Source organism: Sceloporus undulatus, chromosome 3 (assembly GCF_019175285.1).
Source record: "Sceloporus undulatus isolate JIND9_A2432 ecotype Alabama chromosome 3, SceUnd_v1.1, whole genome shotgun sequence".
NCBI classification, from domain to species: domain Eukaryota; kingdom Metazoa; phylum Chordata; class Lepidosauria; order Squamata; family Phrynosomatidae; genus Sceloporus; species Sceloporus undulatus.
The window spans coordinates 216,078,767-216,091,773 of record NC_056524.1 but is presented as its reverse complement, the minus strand read 5'-3'; the positions used below and the strand labels follow the sequence as shown (position 1 = coordinate 216,091,773).

General features: G+C 39.7%; 1 long non-coding RNA gene across 1 annotated transcript in view; it reads left to right on the top strand.

Moving 5' to 3' along the window:
• The window catches only part of LOC121925087, a 32,199-nt gene extending 19,942 nt beyond the window's left edge, over positions 1–12,257 (top strand). The window contains exons 2-3 of the long non-coding RNA XR_006102797.1: positions 1,049–1,166; positions 12,132–12,257. This is a non-coding gene — a long non-coding RNA (uncharacterized LOC121925087). The remainder of the gene's footprint in view (positions 1–1,048; positions 1,167–12,131) is intronic.
• The last annotated feature ends 750 nt before the right edge of the window (positions 12,258–13,007 follow it).

Genomic DNA, 13,007 nt, shown 5'->3' with positions numbered 1-13,007 from the left:
GCTATTTAAATGATGCATGGGTCCTAAGAGTCCGGAGGTCGCGCCAAAGCCGCACTCCATTCCTAAGCACTGGAGTGCAGCTTTGGTGCAGCTTCTGGATTCTTAGGACCCATGCATCATTTAAACAGCATACCTCCAAAGAGACCCGAAGCAGCTTTATTTTGGCAGTCTGTAACAGGCCTTTGTCTTGTGGTTGGCTGAACTGAGGAGTTTTTGATCAGGGTGTTCGTTTTTCTGATGATTTTGCTGGTTGGGTCTTGTTTCAGCTTTATGTATATTGTAGGATTCAGAGGTTCCTTGATTTTTTGTTTGTATTGTTCTGTATCCATGATTACTGTGGCATTGCCTTTGTTGCTGGGAGAATGATGATTTCCGCATATGAACTGAGTTCCTTGATGGCTTTTCTTCCTTTTTTTGGTTATGTTGCTGGGAGGTGGTTTTGCCTTGTGCAGAATCCTTGCTGTTTCCCCTCTTATTTCTTCTGCTTCCTCCTTTGGGAGATGGTGGAGTGCGGATTCCACCTGGGCAATGATGTCTTCAACAGGGATTCTGGTGGCATCATGGCCCTTGTGGGTCACTGACTGAATTATTTGCCTTCACTAAGTGTCCTATTCAATGAAGAGTAACATTGATTTAGCTGTATGTCTGGTCAATCTTTGGGCAAGTGGGAATGATGACTGAACTGTAGACCTTGTCCCTCAGATAGCAAAATCAGATGCCCTTTTGAAGGTTATGACACATTTACCCAATCTTTCAGAAGTAATGTGAAATAAATAATACAACTCAGCTGGTTCAGACTGAGGGTGTAGACAGTATCAGGGGAAATATAACATAAAAAAGGAAACACGGAGGGGGAGTCACCTTTAAGTCTAACTTTTTGAATTTTAGCATAAACTTTGATGGATATTGATCCATTTCTTTAGATAAAATGTATAGTGATATTAAAGCCTTAGATTATTAAGCATATTTATAAGACACCTAGTTTTAAAGAAACTATCATTCATGTTGCACAACTGATGTTTGTTTCTTCCATTTTTGTCCTGATCAGCCATGTGGACTGAAAAGGGACCTCTCACTTTAACTCTGCAAATCTGGACAGCTGTGATGAGAAACACTGAAACAGCACACCTAATCCTAGAAACAGGAGTCAGCCAGAAGTATCCTTGGTAAGCAACATTTTCAATAATGTCCTCATACATTTTGAATAAGAATATATTGAAATATTTAATCTTTGTAAGGGGAGGTATCATTGACTTCCCACTGTACTCTCAGCTACCCATCAAATCTGTCTTTTATTTGAAGAGACCACCTTGGCTGCCAGATACAGGGGCAATTCAAAATCCAAATGTCAGTAGCTGACAGCAAGCCTAAAATAGAAAGATGGAGTAGGAAGAATTCCAGGCTTTGGCTGCTGGGTTTCATTAAGCTCTGTCACGATACCTGCAAAAAGAATTCTATGTACTCACCTCTATGTTTCATTCTGGATAACCTGATGGTGGTGATTGTGAGGACATTCGAAACCCTTTAAACAATCCAAAGTCTTTTCAAAGAAGTCTTTTCAGAAGATTTAACCATGCATGTTAGTAAACCTAGCAAAGGTGTTTTTTCAAGACAAAGATAGATGTTAGCAGAATGTCCTCAAGTATTTCTCATAAATCACTGGAACTGAAAGCTCAATTATTCTTGGGAAAGAAAAGTATTTACATGTTAAAGAAAAAAAAAAGGCAATGTTTAGCCCTCCAACAACTGGGTTTTTAACAGCTTTTCTTTTTCTTTTTTCTCACTTTTTTTGCTAACAGCCTTCTTCATTAGTAGTGCCAGATTATTCTTTCAGATATGTGTTTTCTGGATAATTGTCCACTTTACAACTTAGTGCCTTAATGACAGTACGTAGTGGAGAGCTCTTTATGCCCTTCTCAGATCTGGGAGTATGACTGAGAAACATAGCATTTTGACAATTGTGTGCAACTATGTTTTTTTCCCCTTTCAAGTGCCAATTGTTAAGACAAAGTGCTGCTGGCCTCAGATCAATTTTCAAATTATTCTGCTGGAAAAGTACAAACTTCTGTCCTTCAATATTTGTCTGTGGAGGTAGATATAGCATTTTCACATGGGTTTGTCTGCCTGGTGTGCCTATCATGGAATTCCGACAAGCTGCAGAAGAAGATTTTTCGATGCCGGGATTGCTATGAGATGAGAGGTTGATGATATCAGCTGACAGAGCTGAACCAAAATATTTTGCTCCCTGAGGTGAAGAAGATGGTACCCCTTCCTCTTACACTGAAAGAAATAAGATGAACAGATAATTTAATCTTACTGCTAAAATAATTGTGTCCTCCACAATATTTGAAGCACCAGGTCATTAAGTGGCATATAGAGTTCTGTCCCACGACAGAGGAACAGCTGGCACTGTTGATAAAAGAATAAGAAAACATGAATTTTTCTTCTTGGCAATTTCCTAAAAGAAATATTCTTAATGAAGGGTTGTATATATCTTAACATTTAACTGTTATTGAGGAAAAAGGAGAGACATTTGCTATAGATTTTTAAATGAGAGAGAAAGAGAAAGACAGAACTTGCCCACCAAAGTTTGCAGATTATGCTTTTTCATACCCTGACTGCATTTCCAGGGCAGGCACATTTCATCTTAATGGCCCTGAAAGAGGGCTGTTATTATACAGTAATACATGGCTGATCATAAAAAAAATCTAGACAATTATGAAATTATCAAACACTTCAGCCACCTAGCTTTATTGACCTACTCCATACGTACAGAAATTCACATCTCTATAGCAACTTGAGCCAATGTGCCTGATATGTAAATTATAAACATGAAGCAGTTTGAGGAAAATTTATGAACTCCTATTTTGGCTGTGAAAATATAACCCCCCCTCTCTTTCCCCATTTCTTTTTCTCCTAGCTTCAAGATTTGCAGGTTAAACAGAGCCTCATTAATTCTGCAGAGGGTGTCGTTGAGAACTGTGGAGATAATTTAGAGACCCAATATGTAGATAACAAATCTAGGAAATTGCAGCTACAGCAACACGACTGCACTTTAATGCTTTTCCTTTCTGACTCCATTGTATTCTTACCAGGTAGATTCAAATGTCCCTTTAGAAAATTATATCAGCAGATAGCTGCAATCTAGATATACTTCTAATGAAAAGTTTGATGACAGGTGTCCAAACAAAGTGTGCACTTGAAAGTAGTCAGACCTTCTTGGCTCTATCTGGGGAAAACCCTAAGAGTACAAAAAAACCTTCGTCCTGTTAAATGCTCAATTATTGTAGTTCACAAGAGAATAATTCCGCCCCCGCATAATGATGCCAACCAGTCTGAAGAACAACACTACATCTGCTTTTCCACATTGCTATAGCGCTTATGTTGTAAAACAACAACAACAAAAATCTTAATTATTATAGAACGCACTCAAAATCTTCCACTTAGAGAGTGCATGCTGGATCAATAATCATGTTGGTGCACTGTTGTTGTTGTTGTTGTGGTTGTTGTGTGCCTTCAAGTCATTTCTGACTTATGGCAACCCAAAGGCTAACTTATCACAGGGTTTTCTGCGGTTGGGAATGTGTGACTCACCCAAGATCACCCAGAGGGTTTCCATGGCTCAGTGGGGAATTGAACCCTGATCTCCAGAGTTAGTCCAGTGTTCAAACCTTTTGGGATAATTCAATGGAAATTTCACTGTAGGCTAAGGATTAACACAGAGCACAATACTGATAAATTACACCAGCACTCTATAAGTAAGGGGTATAGGGAGTGTGGTCCTCCTAATGTAAATTTATGTCTCTTTTACAGTCCACTGTGGGAGCTTAATATATACCTGTTATGTTGCATAACTGGGAGTGTGCTTCTGATACATCTCTGGACATAAATCCAAATCTTATTCTTCTGCACTTTATAATAGTGCATGAGTATCACAACTGAGCTGTAGAGCTTAGGTTGTATATAGTTATTGCATGTCTGTGTATATGTGCATGCATTCACACACACACACACACACACACACACACACACACACACACTCTCTGTCATTACTTTCGAAGCATAGTGGCTGAGACTCATTTTGGTCTCAAATGATAAAACTACCCATCTGGAAGCCAGAGAACTTTTGGAGTTCTACATAAGAGAGCTGCAATATTATATAGCATTTAAATCATGTTTTTACAATCCTTCTGTGGTTAGAAACCAGAATGTAAGATAGAATAGTATTTTTTTCATGTGGTGGCAGGACAACAAAAACTGCTCCAAGGTTGCCACCCAGTGAGTTTGTCTAAATGGAGATCTGAATCAGGTTTGGCACAATATGGCATTGTACCCACTCATCCTCACTGTGCATAATGGAGCAATCCCGAGGTTTTGGCAAGAAATACTGAACTCTGTTGGCCATCTAGGTGACTTCACTTTGTTGGAAAGAAAGAGAATTCCAGGGACTAGCAGTGATAATCCATTTACCTCCTGAGTAGAGCTAAACTGTCAGTAGTCCCACTTAACTTGGCAGCATGTCTTTGACAAGTAGGCATTTAGCACTTACATTTTAGCAATAGCACTTACGTTTCTACACTGATTTGTAGTGCTAAGCACTCTTTAAGTAGGTTTACAATATGTTAGCCAATTGGCCCCAACAAGCTGGGTACTCATTTTACTGACCTATGAAAGGATGGAAGGCTGAGTCATCACGGAGCCCTGCGGGATCAAACTCACAATGTTTTTACTGCAGTACTGACATTTAACCACGGTGTCATCAGGACTCCTTAGCACATGTTTTGGGTTGCTTTTGGATTAGTTGCTTGCTGGTTATTAATGCTATGAAATTGATGCTTTGACTTTTTTTTAAAAAAAGTTAGTTTGTTACAATATCATTTTTATTTCATTTGCCCCCTTTTGGCAACCACACCATTTGACTGTCTTACTTCAGCTCTCCCCAGTCTGGTGCCCTCCAGAAATTTTAGAGTCCAGTTCTTATCTGCTCTAGGTAGGAATGCCAATACTCAGTAATAATGGGAGTTGGAGTCCAGAATATCTGGAGGTCACCAGTCTGGGGAGGACTGTCTTTACATTTTGAACCTGTTGGACACAGACCTGTTAACACTTAGAACAATTGTTAAAAGCCATGTTTAATCCATAGGATAGAGTGGGATGTCAATTAGTCAATATTATTATGGATATTATTATGTCAATATTTATATTATATTATATTATATTATATTATATTATATTATATTATATATAATAATATTATACATTATATTAAATATATAATATTATTATTATATATAATAATATTAATCAATATTATTATGGATGAAATGGGTCATCCAGTCCAACTCCCAGACATGCAGGAAGGCACAATCAAAACACCCTGATGGCCATCCAGCCTCTGAAAACCTTCAAAGAAGGAGACTCCACCACACTCTGAGGCAGCACACTGTTGAGAGCTCTTATCATCAGAAAGTTCTTCCTAATGTTGAGGTGGAATCTCTTTTCCTGTAGTTCGAGTCTGTTGCTCCATGTCCTAGTTTCTGGAGTAGCAGAAAATAAACTTGCTTCTTCTTCCATATGATATCCTTTCAAATATTTAAACATAGCTGTCATGTCATCTCTTAACCTTCGCTTCCCTAAACATACCCAGCTCCCTAAGCCACTTTTTATAGGGTGTGGTTTCCAGATATTATTAAAATCTATTTCCTCAACTTTCCTCATAAGAGCTAACACTTCTAAAATACACACACACACACATATATACGCACATGCTACAACAGGAATATAAATAATAAGCAATTTGTATTTTTTCATTTGCATATAAAGATTTACACAAGACCTGCTGAAGTTGTTTTCCTGGATAACACAGAGCAGCAGTTCATTACTACAGAACCAGAGAGAGAGAGAGAGAGAGAGAGAGAGAGAGAGAGATACCCACAAGCTCCTTCCCACTCCCTGGCAGTAAAAATCCATCAATAATAAATTAAATAACTAACATTTTACTGCCCTCTCAAGGCATCCGGAATCAGCTGTTTCCCTTATTTTGCCGCATAGCCAACCCTGCAAAGAAGCTGGGACAAATGATAGCTTCCCAGTGTTTATACAATCCCAGTTATACAATCAGTAGCTACTTAAGTATTGCTGCCACATAAGGCTATGTACACTCAGTTTTCGTGTTCTTCCCTGTGTGGAAATGATTTTCATAGCATCATGTTTGGAGTGGCTCTGAGGTGGAGCAAAGTTGGAGAAAAGGCTAATTTGTTTTAACCCACAGTCTATTTTAGGGCTCTCTTTTAGTACTTCAAGTGGCCTACCCTTAATTTCTAAAATGCAGGCAATCGAGTTCTTAAACACAGGCTCACTCAACATTGTGTGAAAACCTTAGTAATTTAAACCAAAAATATTCCCACTTCATTTCTTTTGCCCTTTGGACTCTGAAGCATGTTTTATGAGGAAGACTTTATTTCCTTCTCTCCAGCTCATGCATCATAAAGTTTTAGCTAGGAATGTTCAACTGTTAACAAACAAAGGCACTGATTTAGTGGAGATCTTATCATTATATTCTAAATGGTTGGATGTGGACAACTGATCATAAAACCAGGACTTCTATTGATATATAAATAAATTATGATAACACTCCCTCTATCTTGAGAAAGTTGGCTGAAAAACAGATGTACAAGGCTGAGTGGCATTTACTTTCCTATCTGTCAATATTTGAAAGGAGTTATTACTGTGGGATGCCAAATTTAAAACAAATTAAGTGGTTAATGGAAAAATTAAAATGGAATTAATCTAGGCAGTTAAATAAATTTGGTAGTCTCTGTTTCTTCTACTTAGGGGTGGCTTAATGTACTTGCTGAAACAAAGCCATGAAATAAAACTGTCTTTGCACTTTCAGTTTGGGTGCAGATAGTTATTAATTTCCTTCTCTAACATTCTCTGGCTAAGAACTGCCATATTCTGCTGATGGCTTGGCTTACAGCTAATATGGAACAAAACTGTACCCCAGCCAAGTGTTAGGCATTGAAGTCTGCGTGTTTACATCTGGAACAGACAGGGGCTAGATAAATACGTGTGCTGGACAGTGACATGGGAACTAACATGGACATTTCCATATCAACAGGTGTCCTAGCCATAGGGAGTGCTGTAAATTTGGCAACCAATCTAGTGACACAAGACTGGTCTTCTGGGATCGCCTGATTCTCTGCATCAAAAGGATTCTGGGCTATAGTGTCAGTGTCCCGATTCTACCACCTGCAGTTTTGTCCTCTAAACGTTAGCCTCGTGTTTCAGGGAGTTGGATACAGCAAGAAAGCCAGGTTATTTGCCATACTAAGAGGTATTTGAAGAAAGGGAAACTTATAGGTGGACAAGAAGAGGCACCATAGCTGGGAGAATGATAAAAACAGTCCGTTAAAGATAGGCTGTCATGAGTTGATGCTAATCTGTGCAAAAAATAACTTGAAACAGATAAATAATGAATAAAAGGAAGAGATAAAGAGATCCTGAAATATCTAAAAAGTAGCTAGATCACAAGTGGGTGGAATCTCCAGTAAAGCACTAAAAAGATTACAGTGTAGAGAATTATGATTCAGTCAGTGAATAAAACAATGATTCATATGATTATGATTCATTTTGATAGGTGTTTGAAATCATGGGATTGCACAAGTTACTCTTGATAAATGATCCTTGGCTATCTGTCCAAAAGCAGAGATAGGTTGCTTTCATATTAGCCATTTAATCTGGTATTGCAATATTGCTTACATCCCTTTTTATATACCCAGAGCTTTTGCCAGCCAATTTCAGTGTTTTCTGGCTAGTTCTCTCATCTTCTTTCAGGCCAGATGTGTGGTGAATTCCTGCCTCTTTTTAAAATAAATGCAGATGGGGTGCTGGACTGTCTGGTATAGACTGAGTCTCTTTAAGCCTTCTACAGATCTAGGTCCAAAACACACTGCAGTAATAATCCACTTTGAGACCACTTGAACTGCCCTGGCTGAATGCTACAGAATTCTGGGAACAGTTGTTTTGTGAGACATTTAGCCTTCTCTATCAAAGAGCTCTACAATTCCCAGGATTCCCTAACACTAAGCCAGGGCAGTTCAAGTGGTCTCAAACGGGATTATTTCTGCAGTGTGTTTTGGACCATAGACACTTCCATATGGCTCCTGCATCTTATTGTTTCATGTTCAGTTGGTATGACAATTGTGATGAATTGCATCTTGCCTCATACGTTTTGCCCATATATCACTTTTATTTCTGCATGATGACACAAAGGTACTGGGTAGGACCTAAAGGTATACCCAAGGTCTTGGACATGACATATGGGCTTGAACAGACAGACCAAAATAAAACAGCTTCTGGTTAAATGACACATGCATCTTAAGAGGCCAGGAGCCATGCCAAAGCCACACTCCAGTCCTTTGGCATGGCTTCCAGCCTCTTAGGACGCATGCAGCATTTAAACAGCATACCTCCAAAGGGACCCAAAACAGCTTTATTTTGGCCTGTCTGTTCAGGCCCATATAATTGCTTTGAAAGCACCTTTAAGTTTCCAAAAAGGTTTGTTGTAAGGATTTTTTTTGGATGTGTGTGTGTTCTGTTCAAGAAATGCAAGCTGTAAGTCTCTCACTAGGTCCAGATAGTACCGTAAGTCATCCCTTTATTACCTATGCTGCACATTTATATTTTCAGCTTTCATATTAGTTTTCCTTTCGCAACTGGTAAAAACTGAAATTTCAGTATCACAATTTACAGCAGCTATCAGTTTAATCTCTAACACTAGATACAGTATATTTGAAAGTAAGAATTTAAATAAAATTAATACTGCAATCCTTCTGTCTGTGCAGAAGTAATTCTCTGTTTAATGGGATTTATTCCTAGGTAAGAGTATTTAGAGATGCACTTTGAAATATTTATAGGCTGGTTACACACCGGCACTTGGGACATCCGCAGGACGTCCCATTTTAAAAAAAGGGGTGTCTCTTCTAGATGCCCCTGGGTCTAATACGGACTCTGTCCGTACAATATGGCGCCGGCCCTTCTACATGGCATCCGAACGTCGTGCGGCACTTAATGATGTCACGAATGCGCCCTTGGCGCTTCGCGACGTCATCAGTGCGCCGCGGAAAGAAGCTCCATTTTGGAGCTTCTTTTTTGCTCCGTGCGGGAGCCGCGCGGTGTGGCTGCTGTAGCTCCCACGCGGAGCAAGCGGCAGCAGTGGCAGACCGCCTCAAAGCGGCGGTCTATAACCCGCCATACTTATTTATTTAATACACTTCAGTTAGTGAAGTAGAAGTGTTCATAGGCATTATTTCTTTAACAGAAAATTTGGTACCAGAGGCATAGAAAGAATAGATAGGTTCCTACTCCACAAATAAGAGTTCAACACGTTTTCAGCAAACTTTTTATTCAAACCTAACAATATGCATATGTGAAATGAAACAACTAGGTCATGTAAGTCTTGTGTGAGCAAACAAAAATATATCAAACCTTCCTGAAAGCTTCTTTCTAATTCAAAATGCATCTGGGTGATTTTTTTCTTTCATTCCCCAGATGGCACTTGTGTTCTGATTTCCATTTCAGTGGCCAGATTTAGAGATCGTTTAAAATAATTATATATATATATATATATGCTGGAGATGGTAGGGCATCCTCATCCACTTTCCCCTTTTGTTTTGCTATTCATGCATATGCAGTAAGAGATCCTAAGGGATTCCATGGAGGCTGCTGTTTACCCTGCTTGTTGTGGGCAGGCACACATGATTGCAAGAATCAGCTGGAGAAAAATCCCATTCTTTCCGAGTTGAAGCTTTTTTATATTGTTTACTGCAGATGTGCTAGGCACCAATGGTCTGTGTTTCAGATGTCCTTCACCATCCTTCCAATTCCATGGATGCCAAAGCCCCTCCTCCAAACTAACTTCAAAGCTACACAGAGGACAAGAAGTGATGAAGGCTGAGTGGATATTAAAAAAAACTTGTAATAAGAATCTTCTTTGTCTGAGGCTTTGTTAACTGTGATATGCCTGTATTGGAAACAAAACAATTTTATTTGTGGTGTAGTAGTTTGAATATTGGACTATGACACTGGAGATTAGGGTTTGAATCCTCGCTCGGCCATGAAAACCCACTGAATGACCTTGGGCAAGTCCAAACAGTCATTCAGCCTCAGAGGATGGCAATGGCAACCCCCCTCCTCGAAGAAACTTGCCAAGAAAACCCAGCAACAGGTTTGTTTTATGGTTGCTATAAATTGGAAACAACTTGAAGGCAAACAACAACACAATATATTTAATATTTTTAAAGTAGAAAAGTAAGTCTTTTACTTACCTCAATATTTTTTGTGATTTGGGTACAAAGTTTCTGGAATATCACTAGTCCCATTTGTGACTGTTGATTGCCTTATAAATTTTAGACATTTATTCTGTAACATATATGTTATAGAGCAGTAGAAAATCTGTGGATACCTTTGGGACTTTGTTTGATCTTTGTACAGTATAAGAAGGCTCTCAGAGGTGAAAATTCAGCTCATTGATCCATGAAGCTGAGTTTCCACATGCTATCAAAAAGGGCTAAGCAAGGCAAGACCCCCATTACCACCTTGGCCATCCCCTGGGAAATGAAGATAGGAGTGGATGCTGGAAGTGCTTCACTCAACACTTGTACTGAGCACCTGGGGATCCACCACTGCCTGCCCCCACTGCCTCTACTTTGCCCTCAATCTAGTAACCTTTGTTGGCCAGGTAATGTTCAGTCCAGCATTCAAAAGAGAACATACTGAAGGTTACAGTAGCTGCCGTCATGTTTATTTTTCCTAAATGCCTTGGGGCCCTAGGCATTCTGGGGTAATAAGGATGGTGCTGCTGTTAGCCTAAAAGGTGTGTGGGAGAGACATGGCTTCCCCACCAATAGTGCCAGCATCTCCTTGATATTTGTGAGGCATTATTCGCTCAAAAGGAGAGACTTTAGGGGTCTCATCACCTATATATATATCAGTTCTATCTGCAGAGAAACTCTGGGTTTAGTGAACATAAAAGGTTTTATTTAGATATGAGCAAAGGTGCATGCAAACACACAAAGCCACTGCAACCTTAAAACCCATACAAGGCTAAAAGAAAGAAAGGCATGGAAGGCTGGATAACAAGAGACTAGAAAGGGCTGATAATCCTGAAGATAGGTCCACAGAAAATGGAGCAAGGCTCAGACAGCATCCGAGGGTTACGTAGAGAGGAATTCTGGCCTGTTGAACAGAGACCCAATCTGGGAATCAACTGTGTTTGCAATGGCCCTGTGTGGGATGGATAATTACATCCGATTTCAAAGGATTTGATGAGTTTCTCACGGAACTGACAAAAGGATCTAAATTGGTTGATGGCTTTAACTTTGGAGTGAAAAACAATGATTGGATCTGGAACAACCCTGAGATAGTTGGACAGGAAGGGTGACTAGAAACACAGCATGGAGTGATGTAGAAAATAGTTTTTAACTGCTTTTGTGATTTGAATCCCTTTGTCTCCATTGCAAGAGGAAATGGGAAAAGCCTGTGGAAGGGACAGAATGAAGAGCAAACCCATTTAACTTTTATTTTTAGTACCATTTAGTTCTCCCACATGTGACTGGGCCAGCATGCCTTCTCACACACGTAACTTCCTAGTGTTCCAAAGTTCATTGTGACCTCTCAAAAACATGCCTGATGTTTGATATGAAATCTGAAACCCATATCTGGTGAGAGGGATGTAGGGTATGCTAACATTGCTGTAGCTGTTTCACCCAGTGCTTTCTTTCAGTGTTCTAAGGCAAAAACAAAGTTATTTTTTTTTTAAAGAGTAATGCTAGCATCTGCCCTCGTAAGCAAAGGTGAGCCTGATCATTTACTCCACTATGCTGGGTATACTGACAACAGGCCTGCTCTTCTGTAGCTGGCAACATAACTTTCATGGGGGGGGGGGGGTGCCACTTGCTTGTGCGAGCCAGCTTCTTGCACACATAGTATAGAAATCTGCACAAAAAGGAGAAGGTCAAAGGATCCTCATCATGTACAAAACTTTCTCTCTCTCTGTTTTACCGATTTGCTGTACTTTCCTATTTGCTGTGCTTTGTTATTGCCAGTTAAACAGTTAGCTCCCATTTTAGTTCCAGAAAGAAAAAGAAAGAAGAGAAAGAAAGGAACAATAGCCAAGCAGTTGATGGATTTCAGCAGTTTCTTTTCCAGCTTTCTCATGGACAATGGCAGTACTTCAGAGTTTATTAAATTAAAACAGGTAAGTAGCTGAACAGAATTTCCCTTATTGTTTGGTGAGAATAAGAAGAAATTTGGAATGCTTTGAAAGAGCTGTGAGTTGGACAAAGAGAGAAGGGCAGGGAACTACATCCAGCAAAATGCCAGTCTTAAGCTAATCACGTAAACCAGTGATCACATTGGTAGCAATGTATCACAACACATCTTAAAGAGCACATAATAGAAGCAAGACAGCAAGATAGCCAAAATGTATAACCATTTCCCCCATGCCAACTGGCACAAACGCTTCACTGGGACCAAAGATTTTAAAGGTTCTGCCTTTCATATACTTCCAAGAGCCATATATCTAATTTGTTCTCAGCTCTCCTGCTTATCATGGAAATGGGTGATGCATACAAACTCATGCCCAAATTATAATGCTGTAAGCTTTACTGTGAAGTATATGCAATTAACAACCAGGCAGTCATGGTTATGCTTGTGAGATAGGGGCATTTTATTTCCTTAAGCCCCAGTCCTGTGACCCATTCACTGATGTGCCTATTGTTGAACTGAAGGGGCATTGCCTGCCCTATCCTCCTCCACATAGCATCTGCTGGGGTGAAAGGAATGAGCCGGTCTGGGTGCCAAACATTGCCTGCATGTTAAGCATGAGCAATGATGCTGTCATCATCTGACCTTCCCTCACTGCTGTGCTGGAGGGAGGATTTGTACTTCTTGCACCTGGGATCCCAGGCACTATTCCCATTTCACAAGCAGACCAATTGCTGGGT